Below are 27,245 nucleotides of genomic sequence, written 5' to 3' on the forward strand. Positions count from 1 at the left end.
TAAGGGATAGATTGAGGTTGAGGTTGGAGTTAACTGAAAATATAAGCCAACAGTTTGGATATAAAAACATTTGGATAGAGATCATACTTTGGGACCACTGAAAAAGCACATGCAACAAAGCCTTGAGCAAAATTGTATGTATGCAAGGAGATCTGTGCATCTAGAAATAGGTCACTGAGCATCTTTTTGACAGTAGATGCTTCCTGTGGCCTCTAACATGAGAAAGACCTAGACCACCTGGTACCAGTTCCAATAGTCCACTCACATTCCTTTAACCTAGACTATTTTTAATCTAGTGTATGCAGGCCTCTCGTCGGCCAGTCAAATTATTCTTCATTGCCCAATTTAACATGTCAATTCTTTTTTTTTTTAAAGGACTGCGTCAAAGCCTTGTGTTTTTTTTTTGTTTTGTTTTGTTTAATTTATTTATTACTATATGTAAGTACACTGTAGCTGTCTTCAGACACACCAGAAAAGGGAGTCAGATCTTGTTACGGATGGTTGTGAGCCACCATGTGGTTGCTGGGATTTGAACTTTGGACCTTCGGAAGAGCAGTCAGGTGCTCTTACCCACTGAGCCATCTCACCAGCCCAATTCTTTTTTTTTTTAAGAATTATTTTATGTATATGAATACACTGTATCTATTTTCAGACACACCTGAAAAGGTCATCAGATCCTATTACACATGGTTGTGAGCCACCTGGGAATTGAACTCAGGATCTCTGGAAGAGCAGTCAGTGCTCTTAACTGCTAAGCCATCTCTCCAGCCCAATATGTGGATTCTTACCTCAGATTGTTTCCCTACTTACAAAGTTGATGGCCAAGTATACTAACCCTGAGAGGGTGTCCCTCCCCACTCACCTGAGGACTTAGAGAAGCAGCTACAATTGAGAGTAGTGTAGTTATAGTTTAGATATCACCTTTGTCATGCAGTGAACTAGTGGTCTGTGGCTGGTTAACTGGTCAATATACATCACCAACTTAATGGTCGGATATCCGAAATTACAGCAGGCAATGTTAGTCCTGTGTCTTGATAGCTCAGTGTTATGCTTTCCGGGGCCCAGTGACTCAACCATGAATTCTGTTTCCAAGTCCAACTACTTCTCTACTACACACAGTAAGGCCTAGCCTTCAAACACAACTTTCCAGAGCTTATCTGTTATCTAATCTAGAACCTCGGGCACTATCAGACTTAACTTACTCGAACTGGAGCAGCTGGCACCTTAGTTGGAACTTATTAAAGATCATTTTCATGCTTAAGTCTACATTTAGAAGTCAAGTGGAGGGCTGGGGATGTAGCTTAATGACAGAGCATGTTCCTAACATGCACAAAACACTGGGTTCAGTCTCCAGTAACACCACCGCCACCACCCTCAAAGTTAGACATTAAATAGGTTTTAGGTTCTCTGGAACCATCTGCCAAATGTATTCCAACCACCAACCTTCTCAGTTACACCATTCCCTAAAATCCTAAATAGATTCTCTGGCCTGCCTCCTAGTTAAGGAAGTCTAGCCCTGCTCTGATACAACCAAGGACTTCGAGGGAGTGACACTCTCCTGAACGCCTTTGCCGTTGTGGTCCTCCTAACTTAATTCTCAATCTCCAACTGCTTGCTAGAGTTGTTACCCTCCTCCCACTACATCTTGTCTCATATAGCCCATGTCCTACCTTCTGAGCTGCCCACGGCACTGCTCACAGAAGACGATGTCTATGACAGGGCAACAAGTAGAACCAATTAAAACATGATGATGGGGGGGTGTGCTTACCTTTAATCCCAGCACTCTGGAGGCAGAGGCAGACTGATCTCTGAGTTAGAGGCCAGCCTGGTCTACATAGTGAATTCCAGGATAGCCAAGGCAACACAGAGAAACCCTATCTTGAAGAACAAAACAAAGGAAAAAGTGATAGACACTTTCATTTTTCAAGGTCCTTGGGCATCCCTACCTAGGAAAGCCTCACCATGCACTTTTCCATCTGGGAATTGAGTCTGCTACTGTCTTATCTCCTTTTCTTACCTCTGCATCCGCTCCAGTTCCGGCTTTATCCCTGCCACTCATCATTTAGCTGCCGGAGAATAGCTTGTGACTTCCTAGCGCCTTATTAAGGCAAAGCAATCTATTTCCTGTCTTGTGGCAGCTTTTCTATACAGACTGTGCTGTAGTCGGCAGGCCCATCATTTCCCCTGGATGAAGGGTTAGCCAAGCTGTCTGACATAAAACAACCACCACTTCATAATGCTTGTGAGGCAAGGCAAGAAAGATACCCTGAATAAGGATGACTGGTCTTTATGAGATCCAGTGCTCAACTGGGAAGACTAGGCGGCTGGGATGATTTTAAGAACTGGGGGTTGTAATCTCGTGAAAGCCTTTTCACTCTTAGGTCTGGTGCCTAGCTGTAGTGGGTTAAAGGCTGGGCTCAGCTGGAACTGTCAAGTGAAGCATATGTATATTCCCTCTCCTTATCCTTGCATTTCTAGGCATCCTCAAAGCATAGAGGTCTCAGTGGTTTTGCTTCCAACATGGTAGCTTAAGGCTCCAGTCAGCAAACAAACACTAGGAATACCAAAGGGCCTTATTTTCCTTCACCTCAAGAGTCATGTGGCCTACAGGCTCAAGGGGAGTTCACATAGAACTTCCTCTCAAAAAGAGAAATAGCCAAGGTTTTACAAGTATACTTCAAAACTGCCACATTCCCTTCCTGCAGAATGCTGACCCTGATAAAAGCCAAAGAAAGATACGTTCTCTGGGCCTTGCTAAGCAATTCCTCCAGGCTAGTCTAGAACTCCCTAAGTGATATATAGAATATAGTCTTCCTCACAGGCCTTGAGCTTGGTTCTGTTTCTTGAGTGTCAGGTCTGGGAGCTCAGTACACCTGCTATAGTCCCCTAGAGCTATGGGATTCAAACAGTAGCAGCTAGTTGGTTTCCTGGGGAAATAACCCAGTGGTCTTACCAAGGCTAGCTGAAGGGGCCTGACAGACAGTGGCCAGTGACAGTCTCAGGAAGCCACTCTGTCTGCTGTTTCTGATCCAGTCTGGTTTTCAGTGGGATGATGGTGCTGTATGGGGCAGGACCCCTCCCTTGAGGGAGATCCTGATACCATTCCATCATGCTATTTGGGAAAAAAAGACTTATTTGGGGCTGGTCTTACAACACACAAGGGCAAAGGCCTTTGCATTGTATGTGGAAGAGCTCACAGATTCCCAGAAAAATGAACTTACTTCTGCCCAAATAATAAATCAAGACCTCACATAGTGTAATGAATTCATTTTTGAACCTTAATACACCGTTTCCGAGGTATGAGCATATCAGAAGTCTCACCATCAAAGGGGATCCTGTACAGGACTCAGTCTTCAAAAGTCTGTGAGCTCTGCTGGCTACATGTCTGCTTCATGTATGCAGTACATGCTAAGTGCCTGGCCTTGATAAACCTTGGTTCTGACAACTCTGGTAGTCAGCTTGGAAATGTCAGTGGTTATAGACATGACTTAACTGAACAAGGATGGCAACTTCAAAAGCAACAGGGACCAGGTAAGTTGGTAGTGAGAACCTGGCTGAGTGTGGCCCGAGGTCTACAGGAGAGTGGTGTGCTCTCTGATCCCGGTTCGAGGGGTAGCTACTTCTCTTCAGCCCCAGATTTCTCACATTCTCTTAGTATTCAAGGGACTAAAGCAAGATAAATCATATCTCCCAGTTGTATGTATGCGTTTGTGTTCATGCATGTGTGTATGTGTGTGTGTGTGTGTGTGTGTGTGTGTGTGTGTGTGTGTGTGTGTGTAGACCAGAGATCAGCCTTGAGTGTGCTTCCTCGTGAGCCATCCACTTTGGTTTTGAGACAATGTCTCTCACTAACATAGAACTAGCCAAGTAGGCTAGCCCCCAGGGATCCTCCCCAGAGCTGGAGTTACAAGTGAGGCCACTAGGTGAGAGTGTGTGTGTGTGTGTGTGTGTGTGTGTGTGTGTGTGTGTGTGTGTGTGTGTGGTGTGTATGTCATCTTGGGATCTGTTAGGTCCCAAAGCCCAAAGAAACTTTGGGACAAAAGGCTGGCTGTGGTGCTCATTAGCATACCAAAGCACACACTAGCATCTAGACTCACAGAGTCCTTGCTGCCTCTCAGCAACTCTCACCCACTCCCTACCTGAGATCTCATCAGGGCAGGGGCTTTCCTTCCCCCAGCTTCTTGTTCTATCATAATCCTGCCCTTTGGGCCAAGCTCTCTGCTCTCTTGTCCTCTTTGCTCTTTTGGTCCTCCTCACTTGGCTCCTGGTCCTATCTCTTGACCCTCTCTTTTCCTTGTCCCTCCCCCTCCCCCCCTTTTCTCTCCCCCCCCCCGCCCTCTCTTGGCCCAGTTCAGTCTGGACTCTGGCTGCACTCTCCCTCACATATATATAATAAAAACCTCCCCAACCATACCTTAGAGTGGTCACATCCTCATTTTCAGTATTAAACTCGTCTCCATGTTTGCAGTGCAAGCACTTGACTGACAACATCTCCCTAGCCCTATCCAGGTATTTAAGTGTTGTCAATTTATTCGATGTAAAAATGTTCAGGAAAACCACATATGCAGGCTGAATGCAACAGGTGCACTGCTGGCTGCCACTCCTGAAAGGCACTGGGTTAAGACTCCAAGCATTAGTAGGGCTCACACAAACCCTGCCTTCCCTCCCGCACTCTGCCTGCAGAGAATGAATGTGGGCCCCTCCCCGACCCTGACCTGGATGGAAGTTAGCTCAGACTTCCCACAACAGCTGCACTGAAAAGTCCTTCTTAGGCCTCTTTGACCTCTGCAAGAAGATTATACCTGTAAACCCCAGCAGCCAGAAGTCCAAGGTGGGGGGAGGGACAGAGTAGCCTGGAAGACAGGCAGGCCCTAGTCACCCCTTTTGCATCTGCTCTATCTCAGTGGTCCCTCCACTTAGCCTTCCCTGGCTGCAAATCAGATAGATCTTGAAAACAAGTTCAAAGCTAGGTGTCCTGATTCAGCTCTAGAGAAGGCTGTACCCTGGACATCAGCACAGAGTTCTCAGCCAGGCCGGTGGGATTGCCTAGCAAGGCCCCAAAGAAAGGACCCTTGACCTTTGTCATTGTGTCAGCTTTCTACAGGAGGAACCTGACAGTTTTGAAGCACAGTTATACAAAATCTCAGATATTCCCCTTGTTGAGAAGGAAAATCTGTGTGCACTCCCTTTGATCCTATTCGGATGAGCCAATTTTCCAAAGGATTTGTGGTGTTAATGAAAAAAAAAAAAAGCACAAAGGAACATAAACAGAAAGAGATGCTCTAGAAATGGGAGTGTTAACAGACCTTGGTTCTCTGGCTCTGTGAATCATAATGAGAGCCAAAAGAACTAGATTGTGGGCCTGGGAAATACAGTGAGGGAAGATGGCAGCAGGAGTGGATTTCCATTCCCTGCAAGCAAAGAAAGAGACATTGTGATTGAAGAGTAACTTTGCTCCAAGAGTTCTGTGCTGGGAAGACATGGACCAGGAGAACTCAGGAATCAAGGAAATCACAGAGGTTTTTCTGTTGAGGGTGGAGCCGGCACATCTCTGCAGAAGAGGGAGAGCGCATCCGGGATTCCCCAAGCAAGCAGAAAGCGCAACCTCTTAGCCATCTCTGTCCTGGTAAGGTTTAAAATCAGCGGTGCTTTACCGACGCCGGAAAAGATGGAGCGGTTGCCATGGCAACGAGGAGCACACATCGGAAATAAATAAATAAGCAGTCTAGTTGCCGCAGCCGCGCCCCCGCGGGACAGGCGCGCAGGGGAGGGGACCCCCCTCGGGTCCGGGTCCCCGCAGCCCGTGCGCCCTCGCCATTGGCGGAGACAGGAGGGGGTCACCCCCGGGGGGGCGAATGGTACAGTCCTCCGCCCGCGCCCCAGCCGGGCCCGCCGCGAGTGAGCGAGCACCGAGCCCCGCGCAGCCGCCGCCCGTGGAGCCCCAAGCCCAGTCCAGGACCGCGATGGAGGGAGTGAGCAGCCACCGCACCCTGTCCTACAGCCGCTGGAGCTACGACAGGTAAGGAGCGTGCTGGGAAGATGAGCTTCTCCCGGTACCTCGGGTTGGCTCCGCGTGGGTGCCGCTAACGCGCGTGCTCAAAGAAGATGCGGGCGTGAGCGCCCAGAGCTACCAGCATGAATTCACGCACCAGCATCCGCAGGCATCCGGGACCCGGGGTACCCATGGCCTCGGATATCCAGAGTCAGAGCTCAGGCGCGGGCATCCTAACACCTGAGGGACAGAACGATGGGAGGAGGGTGTGTGGGTACCGAGATCCTCGGACTACCACTTCGCGGTGCAGGTGGGCGCTAGAACCCAGGAAAGGCCGTACCGGCCCCGCGCTGCCGCGGTGTGTCCAGCCGACAATCAGTGGGTGACCTGGTTTGTCCCGAATCGGACTGGCAAGACTTGCACCTGGAAGTCGGTTCCTGCTCTGCCCGGCTGGCGGGATCTTAGCCCGGAGCAGGGTGTCGAAGCGCAGGAGCGGCTCTAGGCTCCAGCGGGGGTGTCAGGCTCCGCGCACACCCCGCGATGATGGCAAGCGGCTGCCAGCGTGGGCGGCTTGGAGCCGCGCTCCCCACGCACTGGTCCTGGAGGAAGGAATCATACTTCCTGGCGAAATGAGAAAAACAAGGACAGCAAATGAGTTAGTGATAAAGCAGAGTAGATTTATTCAGAGACTATATCCGTTCTATCATTTTGATTTCTTTTTTGCGTATTAAATGAACCCCACTCCCCATTTAAAAAGGAAACCATGCAGATAATAGTTTTTGTTGTTGCTGCTGCTGCTGCTGCTGCTGTTGTTGTTGTTGTTGTTGTTGTTGTTGTTGTTGTTTTCGTTTTTTAAGTTCTAAGCCCTGTGTAAATCTCCAGGATCCTGGAGTGAATTTTCAGATCCCTGACTTTCAGCAGTGAAGGCTGGAAGAAACTTCTTTAACTGGTCTCCCCGCCCCATTGCTCTTCCTTTTGCCTGCTTCGCTTCCCCCGGGAAACCCTTGCTGTGTCTTTGACAGTGCTTGTTTTTCTAAAATTCAGAGGAACCGTTCTCGCCTTCCCAAGGCTAATTCCCAGAGGAACTCTCTCTCTCCTAGGGTCTTCCCTGTGGTGATCCCCTTTGTCTCCCCTTAGCTGGCAGAACTACAGGTTTGTCAACTTTCTCTCCTGGTGGTAGCACCTGATGCATCTCTTTCTTTGCATCCTAGGCCTCCGCTGGTCCAGGACACTTTTAATTCTCTGTCCTCAGCACAGCCCTATTAACCTGCTGACCCCCACCTCTCACTTCAGTGAAACTGCTCTTCTGAACGGCAGTGTTCTGTCTAGAAAAAACTAGAGCCCTGGGGGTAAGGACTTAAAGATCATAGAACCATCCCCCAAATGGCTCCACTGTCTACAGTTGGGTAGAGACAGATAGTAGCATATGCCAAATGCCTAATGAAAATATAGAAGAGTTTAAAGCTATGCTAACCTTTAGTAGTAACTAAAGGTGGGGTTTTGCTCCTATACAAACAAATCAGAGATTCTGGAGTTAGACAACCAGGATTCAAATCATGGCTCCAGCTAACTAACTTCAAAGAACTTCCCTGGGGCACAGTAGTCACTGCTGTTGCTCTTTTATTAGTTAGCACATAACTGTCCTCGGAAACCCTGATTTTTCACTAGCTGCGTAGGAGATTGTTATTCTCCTTTTTAGGCCATGAAATGAAAACATTTCTGGGGTCCTGTCTCCAAACGTCGTCTTTTCTTGTCACCCAGATATCCTCAATATCTTGGGAGTTTTGTAAAGAAAATAGAATCCCCAGCCAATGTCTGAATTACCTAGATAAGGCTATTAGGACGCTGGACTTTGTTTGTGTAAAAGTTCCCAGGTGTAAAACCACTGGTTGGGCTGTTCTCTGGAGCCCCTGGTCTATAGCAACCACCTCTGTTTGGCTTTCAAAACATAAATATTAAATGCAAAAAGATCACGCAACCTCACATTGCTGTTAAAATATTAAACAACATGTGTACAAAGCATACAGATATTAAAAATTAAACTCTGGGCTAAGGAGGTAGCTCAGTTGTTAGAGTATTTACCAGTCTTGCTGGAGGTCCTGGTTCAATCCCAGCACTACATAAAACAAGCATGGGAGTACACACATGTAGTCCCAGCACTCGGGAGGTAGAGGCAGGAAGATAAAGAGTTCGTGAGCATATAGAATGAGTTTTGGGCTAGTCTGTGCTGCATATAGCCCTCAGAAAAGGGGAAGTGGGAGTTCTATAATTCAGCTGACTTACTCTGACCTCCATGCGTAAACTGTTCTTCGTGGACAGTTCTTGAGCTCTGGCTTGGGCTCAGTTTTTCCAGGCCAGGCTTGCGACTCAACTGGTACCAAGGCTGGGAAAGCCAGAGCAGCTGTGTGTCTCTCTCCACGTGTTTTCTTAGGCTTGTTCATGTTGTGGCACAAGGTTTCTCAGGTGGGATACCTACATTGTGTGTGGATCTCTTTTACTTCTCCGTGGCTAGCTTCACTTCTGGTGGCCATGACAGCTCTTGACACTTTCATCATACTCAAGACCTTCGCACTCATTTGTTTGTGGTACAGCAGTAACTAGGGATTGAACCCAGGGCCCTATGTGTACTGGGCAGGTGCTGTACCACTGAGGTATGAATACCTCCAGGCCTCCTTTTAAGTTTACTCTGAGTCAGGGTCTCACAGGGCTGCCCTTGAACTCTTCACTGTGCAGGCCTCACATTTTTTCAGCTCCCCTGTCTTAGCCTCCTGAGAAGCTATGATTGCCGTCCTGTGTCACCTGACCAGACTGGGAGCCCTAGTCTCAGATGCTAAGCAAGTGGCCTTGTCTCTTCTGGCTCCTTAGAAAGACTGATCATGCCACGAATGACCTCCTGTTATTTTCTAATTTCATGTAATTTCCAATCCCTAAAGTCACTCCATTTGGGGGACTTTCGTTGTTGTTGCTTCCTTTTTATTTTTACTGTTATAAATAATTCTATAGTAAACATCCATGTTTGTATAGAACTTTCCTTCATGTCTCATGTCTGAGTATTTGATTACCACAGACACCTGGAAGCAGGGTTGCTAGCTTTAGACTCTGGCTATTGAATTGTCTTCTGTTCTCACAGATCACTTTGAATGCCTTCTTTGACAGTAAGCTGTTCACTGGTTTAGCCTTTTAGACTCTGAGTCAAAGTGAAATAACTCTATAGAACTTTTGGCATGATCTGGCTAAAAAGCCCAGCTCCACCAATTACTAGTTATGTGACAGGGGGTGTGGCCCCCAGTTACAAAATAGATAACAGTATCAGTCTTTTAAAGTAATCCACTCATTAAATATTTTTTTAGCACTAATGCCAGGCAGTGTTCTAGAAACTGGGAATGACACAGCCGACAAAACAGGGCCCCAGTCTCATAGTGCTTGCTGACTAGTGGGACTGAGATAGATGTGGGCAAATACCAAGCAACTTGTATAAGTGCAGAGAAGAAAAATATGAACAGGGGCTGATTGTGCAGGCAGGTGGAAAAGGGAAGTGTTCCACCGTGCAGTGTGAGGCAGCTTCCTGGCAAGGTGATACTTCAATCGGTCCTGTGGGGAAGAGCAAGAGAATGAATCCTTTGGTGAATGGGGAAGAGTGTCCCCTAGGGGGCAGCACTGAGAGGTTGTAAGGTCAGATTGTGGCTAGAGTGTTGCTGAGCAAGCAGGTAGTCCTTACTCATCGTTCTTCCCCCAAATTCTGTACCTCATGAGTCATCCTCAGAGAGCCACTGATTTGACTTGATGATATGTCCTAGAATTTTATATGTGTCATCACTCAATATATGCCGTCACAATGCCTTCTTTCACACAGAGCCATTCGGTGTTCCTCCTGGTTGCCCGAGTCAGTAGACCATATCTTTTTACTGCTGAGAAAATTTTCAATATACAGATATACTGCAGTTTATCTAGTCACCTACTGGCAGACTTGTGGGTTGCTGTTAGTTTGGGGCTATTATAAATATAGCTTTTGTGACTATCAAGCACAAGTCTATGTATGAGTGTGTGTTTTTGTTTTTCTTGGATGAACATTTAGCAGAGGAATGTCTGGATTATATGGTTATTGTACATTTTACTTTTTAAGAAACTTTTCCAAAGTGAGTGAAACATTGAATACTCTCAGGAGCAGTGGTTAGGAGTCCTAGCTCCCCCACATCCTTGAGACAAGCCAGTGCAAGGAAAAATTTTAGCTTGAAGTATTCCAATAGGTATATAGTAGTATGTTGTTGTGACTTTATTTTACATTTCCCTCGATATTAACTAACAATAATAAGACAATTTTCATGTGCTTATCTACCATCTGTACATCTTTGGGAGGAAGCATATTGTTTAAGGGTTTTCCCTAATTTCAAATCGAGTGTCACCACTTGTTAGAATTTATGAGTCCTTTTGCTACTTTGGCTGTGTTGTGTGTGTGTGTGTGTGTGTGTGTGTGTGTGTGTGTGTGTGTGTGTGTGTGTGTATTTGGAAATCACATATGTGGAGGTCAGGACAATGGGCATGAATAAGTTATCTCCTTCCACCACGTGGGTACCCAGGATCAAACTCAGGTTGTCTGGCATGGCAGCAGATTCCCTTCCCAACTAAGCCATCTTGCTGGTGTGTGTGTGTGTGTGTGTGTGTGTGTGTGTGTGTGTGTGTATGTGTATTCAGACAGGATCTCATATAACCTCAGGATCTATGTAGCAGAGACTGGCCTTCACCTCCTGACCCTCCTGCATCCACCTCTGATAAGTGTGTGCACCATGCCTGCTGGCTTGCTGTCCCTCAACGGCCTAACTAAAAGTGGAAAACAGCTAGACCCATTCCCCAGCCTAGGCTGTACCGCCCCTTCCCTGTGGACGACAGTTGAGAGGCTTACAGGCCTCCAGGGACCTAAGGCCAAGGAAATCACAGTGAAAGGTTTCCCTGTGATTTAAATAAATGAGGAAGATAAAAGTGTTCCTAGAAATGTCTCCTTCTCTGTGTTAAATTTGGTTCCATCCTACTTTCCAGTGTGCGGTGATAGTTTTTATTGGGTTGTTCTTTTTTGTTTTGTTTGTCTGAGACAGGCTATCTCTGTATAGCCCTAGCTTTACTCCTACGTAGACCAGGCTGGCCTTGAATCTTGGCAGTTATCCTGACTTCCCCTCCTGTGTGCTGGCATTATGGGTGCATGCTGTCATGCCTGGCTATATAGATATATAGGTTAATAAACAGACAGACAGACAGACAGACAGATGAAACTGGAGTGAACATTCAGTGGATAAGGCAACTGCTACTTTTCCAGAAGACCTGAGCTTGATTCACAGCACCCACTTCAGGCAGGTCACAACCACCCATGATTACAGCTACAGTGCTGACACCTTCAGTGGGTGTCCTCAGTTACCCGAATACATGTGGTATATATACAGATGCACATGCAATGCATACATATAAATAAGAAACAGTGTTTGAAAGTTTTAAAGAGATCCAAAATTAACTAATTATTTTTTTATTTTATGTGTGTGAGTATTTCCCTGCATACATGTATGTGTACCACATGTGCCTGGTGCCACCAAGAGCAGAAAAGCATGTCAGATTCCCTGGAACTGGAATTATAGGTGGTTGTTAGCTACCATATGAGAGTTGGGAATTGAACCTGGATACTGTGCAAAGCAGGCTGTGCTCCAAACTACTGAACCATCCCTCCAGCCCCCATACCACTTCCTAAAAAAAGACCTTTTCCTGAGTGCACTCTGAGCTGGTATTGAGAAATCAAGGTGAGCATGGTGGAATTAGCCAGCAGCTCAAAGACCTAGAAAGGAGGTCATTTCAGCCCTGGCACTCAGGGACAGCCTAGACAACATGGTGAGATCTAGTCTTAAAGGGGAAGCAGGGGAGCAAGAGATCAGAGGACAGTCAGTCACCAAGTCAGGTGTCCTTGTTATAAGTTATGTCTAGCCTGGCCTGCTGATCTGATTCTTTTTGCTGCTGATGGCACACTGTCTTGATGTCTGTAGCTTTATTAGTTTTTAAGTCAGGTTATTCAAGCAGCTTTAACTTGGTTCATTATCAAAGCCACCTTGAGTTTGACAGGTACTTTTCAATGTCATATAAATCTGATGCATTTTAAGGTTCAGTGCAAGCAAACAGCCGTCGGACTGGCTGAGGTTTGGGTTGGGCTGATTGGATTTACAGGACAAGTTGGACACAGGTGACAAGCTAGCACTCACAGTGTTTGCAGGAGCATGTATTTCCCCACCATCTCTTCCCGGGCAAGGTCTGTGGCTTTCAAGGTATAGGTTGTAACTATTAGAAGATTTATCCTTAAGTTTGCTTATTTCCACTCAGTTTTATAAATAGTCTTTTTAAGAACTCCAGCTTCCCAGCTCTTGGGATGTCCCATGCCCTGTGGCACAGTCCTGATGGCCTCAGTCCTGTCCCTCAAACCCATGTGGAGGTGGAAGGAGAGAGCAGACTGAAGCTTGTCCTCCAACCTCCACGTGCCCGCATGGCACAGCTACACACACTTAATATATATTAAGGTCCTGGCTTCCAGCTCTTTGTTGCCTTGTCTAGCAACACAGCTGTAGGATTTTAGCAGTGGTGAGATGCATCTAACACAGGATGAACGGTCCCAGCGGTTTCTAAGTTCAGAGCCAGCCATCAGTTACACCCATCAGTAATCATTATCACTACCCCTAAAACAGCACCCTGAAGAGAAACTCCGTCCACTAAGGAATAAGTTTTCCCTCTACTCCTTGGAACCTCTAGTCTATTTTGGATTTCTATGAATAGTAAACATTCCATAGAATTGAATAACGTCGTATTTTCCCTCATGCCTGGCTTTTTTCCCTTAGTGTAGTATTTGTGAGGGTAGTCTGTGTTGTTGCAAGTATGAAAACTCCATTCCTATTTTTGACAGAACAATATTTGGTTGTATACATAGACATTTTGGTTATCTATTCGTCTGTCTCCGGGGCTTGAGTGGTTCTGGTCTTTTGACTGCTGTGACGCACAAGAGTGACCATTGTTCTGCACTTGGCCAAGTCTGTTATTTAGAGTATACTTGCTGTTTGTTAATTCTTAGCTTCATTTTTTAAAGGACCAGAGCTGTCTTCTACTGAAGCTGTACTGTTTTCTGTTTCTACCAGCAGTATACAATGTGTTCCCACTTCCCCATTTCACGAACTCCTGCTCACTTCTGCAAGTATTTCCACACCCCAGTCTTCTCCAAATGCTAGCCAATTATGGCTTCAATTTGTGTTTCTAAAACATAAGTGAGACTGGGCTTCAGTAACAGCACTTTATGTACTCCTTGGCCATTCACATATTTTTTTGCATCTTTTTAAAAAAATTTATTTAATCTTTTTTTTTTAATACTCCAGAAGTTATCCCCTTCCCAGTCCACCCTCTGACTGTTCCACATCCCATACCTCCTCCTCCCCACACACCCCTGTCTCCAGAAGGATCACCTCACGCCTGCAGACCTCCCCACTCCCTGGGGCCTTCAGTACCTTGAGGGTTAGCTGCATCTTCTCTGACTGAACCCAGACCAGGCAGTCCTCTGCTGTATATGTGTTGGGGGTTTCATATCAGCTGGTGTATGCTACCTGGTTGTGGTTCAGTGTCTGAGAGATCTCAGGGTTTGGGGGGGGGGGTCCAGGTTAATTAAGACTGCTGGATCACCCTTTTCCTCAAATTCTTTCAGCCTTCCCTAATTCAACCACAGGGGTCAGCAGCTTCTGTCCATTGGTTGGGTGTAAATATCTGCATCTGACTCTTTCAGCTGCTTGTTGGGTTTTTCAGAGGGCAGTCATGATGGGTCTCCTTTTGTGAGCACTCCATAGCCTCAGTAATAGTGCCAAGCCTTGGGGCCTCCCCTTGAGCTGGATCCCACTTTGGGCCTGCCGCTGGACCTCCTTTTCCTCAGGCTCTTCTCCATTTTTGTCCCTGCAGTTCTTTCAGACAGGAACAATTATGGGTCAGAGTTTTTGACTGTGGGATGGCAACCCCATCCCTCACTTGATGCCCTGTCTTTCTGCTGGAGGTGGGCTCTACATGTTCCCTCTCCCCACTGTAGGGCATTTCATCTAAGGTCCCTTCCCTTTGAGTCCTGAGATTCTCTTACTTCCCAGGTCTCTGATATATTCTGGAGGGTCCCTCACCTCCTACCTCCCCAGGTTGCCTGTTTCCTTTCTTTCTGCTGGCCCTCAGGACTTCAGAGCTTTCCCTCCACCCAATACCTGATCATGTCCCCCTATCCTTCCCTTCCCTGTCCCCTTTCCCACTCAGGTTTCTCCCACCCTCCCCTCTCCTGTGATTGCTTTCTTCTCCCTCCCAAATGGGATTGAGGCATCCTCACCTGGACCCTTCAGCTTGTTAACTTTTTTTGATTCTATGGACTGTATCCTGGGTATTCTGTACTTTTTTTGGCTATTATCCACTTATTAGTGAGTACATACCATGCATGTCCTTTTGGGTCTGAGCTACCTCACTCAGGATATTTTCTAGTTCCATCCATGTGCCTGCAAAGCTCAGGATGTCCTCATTCTTGATAGCTTAGTAGTTTCCATTGTGTAAATGAACCACATTTTCTGTATCCATTCTTCTGTTGTGGGACATCTGGGTTGTTTCCAGCTTCTGACTATCACAAAGAAAGTCGCTATGAACATAGTGGAACATGTGCCCCTGTGGCATGGTGGGACATCTTAATTGTGTACATGCCCAAGAGTGGTATAGTTGGATCTTCAGGTAGATCTATTTCCAACTTTCTGAGGAGCCTCCAGATTGATTTCCAGAGTGGTTATACCAGTTTGCAATCCCAGCAGCGATGGAGGAGTGTTCCTCTTTTCTATATCCTCACCAAAATCTGCTGTCACTTGAGTTTTTTTAATCTTAGCCATTCTGATTGATGTTAGGTGGAATCTCAGGGTCGTTTTGATTTGCATTTCCCTGATCACATACCTTAGAGACAAGTCTATCCATTTCCCATTTTTATATCAATTCTTCTTTATATTGTTCAATTGTAGATGCTATTTACATATTCTGGACACTGAACTCTTTCATACGGGTAATTAGCAAATATTTTCCCATTCTGGAGCTTGTCTTCCCACTTCCTTGATAGGGCCATTTAAGTCAATTTTGATAACATTTAATTTATCATCTTTTTGTTGTTCCTCTTACCTTTGATAAATAAGTTAATTTATGAACTCTGTTCATTTCCACCTATATGCGTATCCTCGTGCACATACCTCAATGATTTGATTACTGTAGCTCTGTGTAATATTGAATAAAGGATCAGAAAATAGGAACATAGCAAATCACATGTCTAGGGATAGCTGGGGCTCCCAAGAGACTAGATCCCTGAGATGACCAAAAGGGTGGGCACTAGGCTTCAATCTAGTCATCATATCTGGTTCCTGTGGCAGCTGCCTCTTAAGCTGTAAATACAACGCAGTGAAAGAAACTCCTTCCACTTTGCTGACTTAAAAAAATCACATGTATTTGTAAAAAGAAACAAGGTGGCTGGAGAAATGGTTCAGCTGTAAAGAGTACTTGCTGCTCTTTCAGAGGACCAGAGTTCAGTTCTCAGCACCCATCTCAGGCAGCTCACAACTACCTCTAACTCTAGTTCCAGATGATCCAGCTTCCTTTTCTGGTCTCCACTGGCAATTACACTCATGTGCAACACACACACACACACACACACACACACACACACACACACACGCATGAAAATAACCTAAACTTTTGAACAACAAAAAGCAAAGGCAAAGCAACTTAGCAGTATATGCAATAGATACACATCCTCTTCAGCCTCAGTTTCCCCATCTATAAACTGGGAGCTGGGGAGCGGTGACTTTACTAACATGGATGGGTCACTGAGGGACTCTCTTTGTCCACCATGTCAGGTGGGCTATAGATTAGCAGACAGAGAACATGTGCGTCCTCTGTAGGACTAAGCCAAATGAAGCTCCTGAGTGACCTGAAGCTTATAGAAGACAAGAGAACAAGCCTGGCCGCCTTACTGTGTGCGTTGGTGTGGCTTTCTTTTGTCCCTTGGTTTTCAGAGTGCCATTGCTGCTTCTGTTCTCTGTGTAGGCAGGTTTCTGTCGAGTTATTGCTGCGGTGCTGTGTTTGTTGCTTTGGGTGTTTTGTCGGTTGGTGTTTTGTTTTGTTTTGTTTTGTTTTTAGACAGGCTGTCATGTCTCCCAGTTGGACTGACTATATGTAGCCGAGAGTGACCTTGAACTTCTGATCTGTCAGTCTTCACCTCTCAAGTGCTGCTGTCACAGGGGACCATACTTTGTTTATGCAGTGCTAGGGATGGAACCTAGGGCTTTGTGCATCCTAGACAAGTTGTCTACAAACTGAGCTACACATCCAGGAGAAGTGGTTAAATTCTTGTTGTGGAAGTCACACCTCTACACTCAGACTCACTGCCCTGGCTGGTTTTGTGTGTCAACTTGACACAGGCTGGAGTTATCACAGAAAAAGGAGCTTCAGTTGGGAAAGTGTCTCCATGAGATCCAGATGTTGGGCATTTTCTCAATTAGTGATCAAGGGACAAGGGCCCCTTGTGGGTGGTACCATCTCTGGGCTGGTAGTCTTGGGTTCTGTAAGAAAGCAAGCTGAGCAAGCCAGGGGAAGCAAGCCAGTAAGAAACATCCCTCCATGGTCTCTGCATCAGCTCCTGCTTCCTGACCTGCTTGAGTTCCAGTCCTGACTTCCTTTGGTGAACAGCAACATGGAAGTGTAAGCTAAATAAACCCTTTCCTCTCCAACTTGCTTCTTGGTCGTGATGTTTGTGCAGGAATATAAACCCCGACTTAGACACTCACTTTATCAGAAAAACTGAACACTAACAAGATAATGTACTTTTGTTTTCAAAAATTGGGTTCTTTGGGGCTGGAGAGATGGCTCAGTAGTTAAGGACACTGGCTGCTCTTCAGAGGGTCTCACTTCAATTCCCAGCACTCACACGGTGACTCATAACCTTCTGTAGTTCCAATTTCAGGGAATCTGACATCTTTTTATGACTTCCACTATAACCTGCACTCATGTATACATACCCTCCCCCTACACACACACATACACATAGTTGAAAATAAATATTTTATTTTTTAATTGGATGCTTGAGATGGATTCTCCACTAGCAAACCCATATGTATTTGGCCAGGGGTCAGTGTGGGGAGAGAAGAACTTTCAGAAACCAGCATTCAGAGATGTTTCAACAATGGTTCTGACTTCTGCTTTCTCGTGTTTTAGAGAATGTTCCTTCAGAATATTCACAGCTCTTGCACAGAAATGGTGACCTTGGAAGAACTGTTAGCCTGCTATGAGTTCCTGCTGCCTCACCTGTACAGCCCAGAGCTCAGTAATCCTGCCTGCCTCCAAGAATGGCTGTGTGGATTAGATGAATTACCGTGTCTAAGGCTTAATAACTAAATACAGCCTGTCTAGGTCAGGGGCCTGGCACTGACTGCAGTTTAATTGTTAGCTGTTGTGATTGTGGCCTGGCATACGGCAGGGCCACAATCACCAACATCAGGACTTGTCTGTCCCGTTGAATATAGGAATAGGTGTGATAACTCAAGGAGGCCCAACCACAGGTTCACAGGAGCTCTTGGAAGGATAGGCAGGAAGGGGAGGGCCTGGGAAGGCCAGGGACATGGAGAAGGAGAAGGAGACAGTCCAGGCTTGAAGCTGCATGGTGAATGAAGAGCAAGACTTCACCAGTTGGCACCACTGTGTGAGCTGGGCACAGTTGTAGGGCCTTGGGCAGAGAGGAGCAAAATCACACGGGACCTTAGGTGTCTGAACCTTCCAGTGCCATGGATAACAAGGTTTATCTCATCAAAGGAAGGACGGGGACAAATCGCAAGCACATCAGACATGGAAACGGAGCCCCACCCCCAGGACTGGGACCTACTCATAGCTTTGAGGGACCACTACACAGGGACCCAAGGGTGAACCCAGCTTACCAACTCCATCCATCACTGATGGAGGGTCAGAACCCACAGAGAAGCAGAAAGAGACTGAAGTAGCAGCAGTGGACAACCATGCCAAGCCTCGTGGCATTGTGAGCTCCCTGTCTACTTGGTAGGAAGGGGTGTTTCGATATAAGAAAGAGTCAGCAATCCAGGGGTTATCTATGTCCCCCTAGGGCCCTCAGAGGCCATGCTGGCTGTGGGAAGGTCACTAGCTCTGTGGACTTATGGCCACTGAAGCTGAAGGAGCTGGGCTGGTTAGGTTGGCATCATAGCCTTTGTTAGAGGTGGATAAGGGTCCCACAAGGCATTCACTGGGATTTGGGTTTGTGTGTTCCTGAGAAAAGATTTGGACAGAAGCACAGATGGTAACAGAAGAAAGAGTTTATTAAGAGAGAAAGGCACTTGGAGAATAGTTTGAGAAAGGAAAAAGACACAATGGCCCTGGCCCCCAGTCTTGTCATAACTTTTTTCTCTTTCTTTCATTTTCTTTCTTTCCTCCTTCCTTTCTCTCTCTCTCTCTCTCTCTCTCTCTCTCTCTCTCTCTCTCTCCCTCCCTCCCTCCCTCCCTCCCTCCCTCCATCCCTCCATCCCTCCATCCCTCCATCCTTCCATCCCTCCTTCCTTCCTTGCTTTCTTCCTTCCTTTCTTTCTTTCTCTCTTTGTTTGTTTTGTTTTTTGAGACAGGGTTTTTGTGAAGCCCTGAACAGAAAAGGCTGACCTCGAACTAACAGAGATCTGCCTGCCTCTGCATCCTGAGTGCTGTGATTAAAAGTGGGCGCCACCACCTCCTGGCTGGTCTTGTAACTTTTTGTGTGTCATCTATATCCCATGCTCTTCTACTCATAGGTATTTCAAAACCCTTGGTGGGGAGCAGTCCAGTCTTTCTGAACTCTGTCATTGGTCTCTTTCCTAGTCTATTTTTTCTCTTTTTGTAATTTTCATGGTTTATTATTTTTCCTAAAGTCCAGGTTGAGTGAGTGATTTTGATTTTCTCTGGAGTTACGGAAGGGACATGGGTCTTACATGGGAGGCCCAGAGGAGGGAACATGGAGTTGAATGGCTGTAACAGCATGCTAACATGGGACAACAGCAGTCAGATGTGCTTTCTACACATGACCGCTGACATCAGGGTGCTGGGATGGTGTTGACAGGGTGACAGTGTGGGGACAGTAGAACCCTCCTGCACTATTTATTGTTGGGACCGAGTCCAGCTGCCTCATTAAAGAACAGTTCAGCACACAGTATACTCAGATGCTCCTTCCTGGTCATCCCCCTCCATCCTCCTCTCTCTGTCTCAGTGTGTCCTGTGATTGCTGGGTGGTGGGATGAAGCCTGGGAAGGCAGGATTGAGACCATGCCTGTGACAGTGCTAACTCAGGAGTTACTGGGCGAGGCAGGCCTCCAGAGGCAGGTGGTCTGAGACTGCTGTGTTCCAGAGGCTTCTCTTCTAATGGATATTTAACAGGACAAGACCCAGTCCTCTGGATCGGTTAGGGCAAATGGGATTCATTGCACAGGGAATCAGTGGGGATCTATCTTTTTTTTTTCTTTAATTTTTAAAAATGTATTCACTTTACACCCTGCTCACTGCCCACCTCCTGGTCACCAGCCCCTCCCCCCACATACAATCCCCCCATCCCCTTCCCCTCTGAGCAAGTGAGGACCCCCTTGTGTGTCCCCCCCACCCTGGCACATCAAGTCTCTGTGAGGCTAGACACATCCTCTTCCACAGAGATCAGACAAGGCAGCCCAGCCAGCCAGTATGGATCTGGCTGAAAAGGCAGTGAGTCAAGAGAGATCTCTTTTCTCTCTACCCTGAGTGGTAAGGGCTCTTTCTCTTGAAGCTACAGCACCCACATGGGGGTTCAGGGACATGTTCCCAATCAGCCTCCCTCTGCAGTGTCAGGTAGGTATTCTGGTGTCTTAAATGGTGAACAAAGAAAATTCTAGGTGTGTGCATGCATGCATTTATGCATGTGCACATACGTGTGTTTGTTTTGGGGTGGTAGTCAGCAGGCTTTGGTAACCAATCTGTCAGGGCTGTTGCCACAGCAGATGTCAGATGTGGATCCTGCTGGAGAATTACACCAGCAGATCAGAACCAGTATAAGATGATAGGCACAGAGTTCAGGTCAGGTGATGAAGTCAGCGCCTAGGGTCATCTTTGTAGTCAGGGAAATCAGAGTGATGGCTGCCCAGGATTAACTCTTTACAAGTTTCCATTCTGTAGTAAAGACTGGATTCCAACCTGGCCCTGCTTCCATACTCCTCTGACACTGCAGATCAGTGCCACACCATGCCAGGATGGCCAGGGCCTGCCAGTGGGCTAACATCCCTTTCTCCACAGGCTGACATCCTGCATGATAGCTTCTGATCCATCACCAGTAGTCACAGAACAGAGCTGTGAGGGTTGGGCTCCCCTGGGAAAAAGGGTTTGTGTGTGTGCACATCTGTACGTGCACTGAGTAGACACCAGTGAGCATGTCTGAGGTATGTGCACACCATGCAGACAGGTAGGTCTGTGCATCCTTGGAGACAGAGGTGTGTGCACGTGCCACCAGGGTGGCCACATGTGCAAGTGTTATGTGTCTGAGTGGAAATACATGCATAGGAAAATAGAAGGAGAGGGAGTAAGGCATAGGACTGGGGAGTGGGACAGTATAGATACAGTTCCCTTTCCCCAACCCATCAACGACTGGGTGTGATGACGGCCTCCTGAACAGCTGGCTTTTCATGGGAGTCTCTGCCTACTGATACGGTCCAGTAAGCAAGGTCCTGTACTCCCAGGGGATCCACCAGAGGGGTCTGATTTTTTAAAAAGCCAGAAAGCCTGGAACAAGTCCCCATGTGATCTATGGGGCAGAGGACCCTTCTCTGCTTGGCAGTCCATCACCAGAAGCTGAGACCTGGGATCCCACATCTGCTCAGAGGGGCTCTGGGGGCAATCCAGGGCCCGTATCAATGTTGGATGAGCCCGTGCTGTGTCTGCATTGCCTCGATAGCATCTCCCTCAGTCTCACTTTTAGTGTAACATGAGAACAAGCATACCAACCCCATCCAGGACTTGTGATCTTATTGCCCAGTGTCACCTACAAAGAGACAGGGGCTGGGGTGGAGAAGCTGGACAGGTCCCCTGCTAGCTAGCTGTATGTGTCTCTGGTAGGAGTTGGGGTCCAGTGGGGCCCAGGCTCACAGGACTAATAGGGCCAGCCTGGCCTCTTCTTGGCCTCTGGCTCTTGGTGCTGGGTTACACCTCCTCCTCCTGCCTCTGGCCACCTCACCTTCCCCTGGTGTCATCTGTCTGTTGGTTTGTCCCTGGGGCAGTTCAGCCCCATTCACCCCTATCCCCACCCCTTGCTCTGGGGGCTTCCTGCTGGAGAAGGGGTTGAAGGGGCAGCAGCTAGACCAAGAGAGACCCCCCTAGAGGAAGACAGTGGAATAACAACAGCAACAAAACCTTCACAGCAGGTGAGTGCCTCCCCCCTCCCCGACCCCCCAGTGCTGAGGGCAAGGATTAGGACCACCCACCTGGACTGTCCTGCTCTGACCCTGACCTTATGCCATGTCTGGAGATCTCAGTAAGTGTGCTGATCGTCCATAGACACCCTATATTTGTTAACAGTGTGTAGCAAGAGCCTATGTTCTCCAGATGTACTGATTCAGGGCATTATAGCCAGTGTACAAGTGCCTACTTTTGTAAACAGTTTATTGGTGCACTGCTAAACCTATGTTTTTAGATACTGTCAAGGCTCCTTCACCCTGCAATCGTGGGGCTAATCTGGCTCACACATCTAAAATATTTATTCCTTGGCCCTTTAAGAAAAACCTTGCAACCCTGTGAGTTATTCCCTAAGGCTGCCCTGCTTTTACCCCATGGTGGCCATTCTCTCGTGTCTTCCCACAGCTGCCTCTCTCCGCCCTGTGCAATCCCCACCCCACCCACACAGCCCATATACCCTGTGCTGAGTGTTCACCACTCCTCGGAACGTTACCTCAGGGACCAGTCGGCTCTGGTGATGACTTTTCCCTGGGAAGAAGTGAGAGTGTCTAGAAACTGAGCCTTCTGGAACCCAGCAGGGTTCAGACAGGCTGAGATGGGCTCTGGCCACTTCCCATGGGACAAACCAGGCGCTGGTGGCAGCTGAAGTCTTGCTGAAGGAGTAGGATTCACTGCAGAGTAGAGACGTATTCAGAAGGCTACAGTGTGTCCTGAAAGGGAACCTGTGATCCAGCCCCTCCCTCCCTGCTGCTCTGCTGTTTCCATACCCTGGGCCCCATGCTATATCCTATCTTCAAAGCCCCAAGCCTTTGGGAGCAAAACTAAATCCATTTCCTCGGCTTTCTGTTCACATTTGAGTTCAGGGGTGGGGACAGATAGGGACGGAAACATCACTCGACCTGAAGCTGCCTTCCTTCTCTGACACCACTAGGTGGCACTCAAGGTGCCAGCTCCTTACTGTGTTTCTGCAGCCTGAAAGGCTATGCTCACACTCACTGAACCCCACTGGCCTGACCTGTCTCTCCTAGGCTTCTCAAAAACACCTGTAGACTTGAGGCTCGGAGTGTTTCCTTGGGCAGAGACCATTAGGGCCCACCTCTAGTTGTAATTTGCTGCCCACTTATCTGTCTTCCCTTAGGAATTGTCAAAGGCTTAGGCCTCCTCTGGGCCTCTCAACTGGCCTAGGCCAAGCACAGTGTAGAGAGTGGAAGATTGGTGTGTCCAATGTATGAACTTCATCTTAGCTGTCTAGCATTTGCTTTCTTAGTATCCAGCAGCCCTGGGAGAATCAGGACAAAAAATCATAAGACACGGGAGTAGTGCTTCCCCCTCTGGCTTGGCTCTGGGTAGTGCCAACACCCTAGAGGTCCAGATATGAAATGAGACGCTCAGAGGCACCACATTGTGGGCCAGAGAAGGCTGTCTCTTTCCAGGTACAGATTTCTGGCCTCTGTCTGGAGCAAGGAGCAAATAGAGACCAGAGGCCTAAGCCAGGATGGATACTAGGGCCTGTTGTGTTCCACTCCTCACAGCTGGCCACAGCTCAATACAAAAGGCTCCCATCTATCAGTGTCCAGGGGTCCTAGGCATCACCTTTGAAGATGGCACTTGTGTGGGGTGTGGGTGGGGGAAGCACTTGCTTTGGACATGGAGAGATAATGTCAGCAGAGATGCTAGACCAAGCAGTAGGGGAAAGGCTGGACATAGGACTCTGCTTAGAGACTAGGGGCAATGGTGGATCCTTTGCGAGCAGTAGTTCCTAGGAAGAAGGGTGGGTAATCCTGTCTACTGTTTCCCATCATGTTGGCAGAGTTTGGGCCAGCTTGTTCTCTTGAGAGTGGCCCTGGGAAAGAGCCCTTAGTTGACATGCAGGTGTCATTTCCCTGTCTAGAACAGGGCTCCAGGAGAAGACTGGCATCGCTCACCTGGGTAATTACTAGTTTGGGTTCAATTTCCATTCAAAACAGTCATCCCAGCCTGAGCTGTGTCAGATCTGAAGGCTGATTATTACGAACATTCATCAACAGCCTCTCAGCTCCGAGCAATTACAGCTAACCTGCTATTCCCAGGAAGTCATGAAAGACTGCAGCCTCTTCCCTGCCCACCCCGTTACTCCCTCCCTGTTTCCCCTCCCCTCCTCTTAGCAGCCAACCCGAGGGAGGGCAGGAAGTGGAAGCTGCCTTATGAGTCACTGCTGCTCTGCGAGTAAGGGGCCATGTGCGTGCCAGGCACCTGTTTGTCCCAGAACCTCTCTTTATATCACAGAGACATGTGAATCTACATGCCATACACTCAGAACTGAGATGAATCTGTGCACTTGGCAGATGATAGGTAGCTCATGGACTGGTGGTACTTTGTCACCTGATATATTTTCAAAACTGTCCCACTCCTTCAGGCCCCAGAAAGATGAAGTAAGAGAGGCATTTGTCTCTCATGCATAATTAAAGGAGTCTCTAGAAAGCCCATTAATTAAACCAGGTGTGGTAACTCAAATATCTGTCATCACGGCACCCAAGGGCTGATGCAAGAGGATTGCCACAAGTTCAAGGCCAACCTGGTACATACAGTGAGTTCCAAGTTAGGCCATGCTAGATAGTGAGACACTGACTCAAAAAAACCTCATACATCAAAATAATATTTTCATACCATCTCTGAAAAATAATCAGGACCCAGTGAGGTGGCTCAGCTGGTCAAGTTTCTGTGAATTCCCGTAACCTGAGTTGAATGTCCAGGATCTTTGTTGTGAGAAAAGAGACGTGACTCTCCCCCCACACCTGCCCCCGTGCTCTTCTGGTTTCCACGTGCTTGCTGCAGCCCACGTACTAACTAATTGTCTTAAATATCAAAACAAAACAAATGCACAAACATCTCCAAGCAAGAAAATCCCAGGATTTGGCCTTGCTTATCTAACTCCACTATTTTCAGACATCGGTTAGTCGTGGACACATTTGTAGTTTTTTCTATTAAAGTGGTACATTTCATTGTAGAGCGAGTTTTTTAGTACATCCTTAAACTCTGCATGGCCCCAGCCTTGCCACCCTCACTCCCCTCTGGGAACTCACCCCTGCTTCCTTCAGTGCTCACGTCTACTGCCCTGAGTAGAGTGGCTCAACTGCTCTTCTGAGTGGGGGCCCTGAGTAGCAAGGACGTAGGGAAACCCTCCTGCCCCACCCCTATAACTGTCCTAATGTGCCCTTCCTCCATCGGTCCATCTGGACCCTGCATCATCCCCGAGAAGAAGACACCTCAAAGAAGGTCTGTAGGTTACCCTGGTAACTAGAAGACAGACCATGCTGGTCTTTTGCCCTTCCTGTAAGCATGTCCAGACAGGGCAGTGGAGGCAAGCACACAGCATCCCTGGCACGGGGATCTAAAGAGCAACAAAAGTGTCCTGTGTGTGTGCAGAAGTAGAGAAAATTACACTTGCCTGAATTCCTCCCAGGGAGAGGACAGCATGTGGCTGACAGAGGACAATGAGGATCTCATTTTGACAGAGAGATGGACCACTGGAACACACATGGATGCCCGCTAACCAGCCTTCTGCAGAGGGTAGGTCTTGTTTGTTGAAGGGCTCCCATTGTGGTAAATAGACTCTGTCAAAGAGGAAGCCCTGTCACCAGAGAACACCCTCTCTCTGCCATCACCAGGTTGTACTGAATTCTTCTAAGAGCTGAACAGCATTGCTGAAAGATCAGTGTCAATATGTTGCCAAGGTGCTAAGACTTGCCTCGTTATGGGGCCTGGGTCATTTGTCCATTCAATGTCAGGATACCTGTCTTGGTGAGGGGAGATGAGCAACAGTCTGAGGTGACATGTAGAGAAGCCTCTATGTCTTGCCTTCATATTCCATGATCTGCCTCGAGTACCCGCTGTACTACAGAGTGGGCTCATCACCCCTCTTGGCGGTAGAAGGTCATCTTGTCCCTTACATGTAGAAGCAGAGCATCATGTTCTGCCTGCCCACTCTGCCACATACTGAGCGAGTTTTTGAGCCTCAGCCTGTCTGTGAAATATTACTAGTGTCCACTGTAGAGGGGTGTGCTTCCCACTAAAGAAAGAAATGCAGAGTACTGCGACAGCTCAAACACACAAGGTCTATGGGACCCTAGAGGACAGAACCAGAACCAAAGCTCTTTCCTGGGCTTGAAGACCTGGCAGTGTACAGACCTAGATACTGAGTTATGCAAGTGTGAGGTTTTAGAGCCACTGTCCATCACCTCAAGGTCAGGGGACCCTGTGCCTGGGAGGTGTGCAATTTACCTAGCCTCTGGGAGGTGTGATAGCCTCTGGGAGGTGTGATCCTGGGGTCTGCAGTTTACCTAGCCTCTGGGAGGTGTGATAGCCTCTGGGAGGTGTGATCCTAGAGTCTGCAGTTTGCCTAGCCTCTGGGAGGTGTGATCCTGAGGTCTGCAGTTTACCTAGCCTCTGGGAGGTGTGATCCTGAGGTCTGCAGTTTACCTAGCCTCTGGGAGGTGTGATCCTGAGGTCTGCAGTTTACCAAGCCCCAAGATTACTTTTGACCATCCTTCCCTAATCCTCTCCAGGGTGTCATGGGCAGAAGCCTCAGTAGCAGCTGAACCTCCAGAGCAGCCTCAAGGTGAGAAGCATGGGTGCCCCTCCAGGGAACTGGCTTCAGTTGCTAAGTTCACCCTTTCTGTGTGACCTGCTTCTCCTGGCTTAACCCTGTGGACTGTGGAAGGGACCAAGGAAAATTAGAGAAAGTACTGGTCTGAGCTTAGTTCTGAGAGCTTGTCGATTCTAACTAGAAGTTTCTCGTCTGCTGAGACAGGACAGAAAGCATGTGGAGTCAGGGGAAGGTTATGAGAGATGCAATCTCCCCTTTCCGGTACAAGCACTGTGTGCTCCGTGGTGGATAGGGAAAAGCCAAAGCCTTGGCAGGTGCCTTAGTGGGCTGATTTGTATCATACACACTCCCCACCTGGAAAGTGCCCATACACAGTGCCGTGCCCAGAGGCTGGCTCTGGCTTTCCTCCCTTTCTGAGCCCCACATTCTGTCTGTGATACCTGGTGTGGGTGAGAAACCATCTCAGTTGATGGTCTGTGATGGTTTTGTGTTCTGGAGTGGGTGAGAGCAAATAGAATGGGTCTCACTGTCTGCACCCCTCCCCTGACTCCTCTCTAAGACTTCATCTGTCTGCTTTGAGACGAGAGACCTGGATCTCTGGAGTCCCATTGGCATGGAATCAGCAACATCTGGTTTCATATCTGGGGGTCACCTTTTCACCCTAAAGGTGAAGTTAGCCCCCAAAGATAGGCTTCAGGCATTTTTATTAGAAATTCTTAGTTATTGTTCCTAACCCTTGCAGGCATTCAGGATGTAGTATTTACAGGGTGAGTGGGGGAGAACAAGAGGGAAAGAAGTGAGTTGGGAGTTAGGGAAGCAATTGGGTAAGGGAAAGACAAGAGGCAGTGTCCCTGGGAGGGCTGGAGAGTTGGCAGGAGCATCTGAGATGTTAGCACAGTCTGTCCTGAGGCAGTAGGAGTGTTGGAGGCATTCAGCAGGACACGGAGGGTACCTGAAGAGAGAGATCAGCATCACCTTTCCCAGGTGCCGCTAGTGGATGGAGTTGAGAGGAGCAAATTGGCGGTAGACATTATCCTAATTCCAATCAGCCAGAGAAGAGACCCTAATCCAGATGTGGTTTGGGGGAGAAATAGGTGGGGTTCAAAGATGCTCAGTAGAGAACATCAGAACGTGCCACGGTAAACAAAAATGGATAGAACAAATCAGGAAGCC

The 27,245-nt window shown here is 47.7% G+C and overlaps 2 long non-coding RNA genes across 2 annotated transcripts in view; both read right to left on the bottom strand.

The window, feature by feature from the left end:
• Positions 1-9,406: 9,406 nt before the first annotated feature.
• Positions 9,407-9,960, bottom strand: Gm39067. Its single transcript, XR_869864.3, has 2 exons — positions 9,738-9,960; positions 9,407-9,583 (listed from the first exon to the last, which is right to left on the bottom strand). It is a non-coding gene; the product is annotated as a predicted gene, 39067 (long non-coding RNA).
• Positions 9,961-18,192: 8,232 nt separating this feature from the next.
• Positions 18,193-27,245, bottom strand: part of Gm32309 — a 28,738-nt gene continuing 19,685 nt past the window's right edge. The window contains exon 3 of the long non-coding RNA XR_003946849.1: positions 18,193-27,024. This is a non-coding gene — a long non-coding RNA (predicted gene, 32309). The remainder of the gene's footprint in view (positions 27,025-27,245) is intronic.

Source organism: Mus musculus, chromosome 7, assembly GCF_000001635.26.
Source record: "Mus musculus strain C57BL/6J chromosome 7, GRCm38.p6 C57BL/6J".
NCBI lineage: Eukaryota > Metazoa > Chordata > Mammalia > Rodentia > Muridae > Mus > Mus musculus.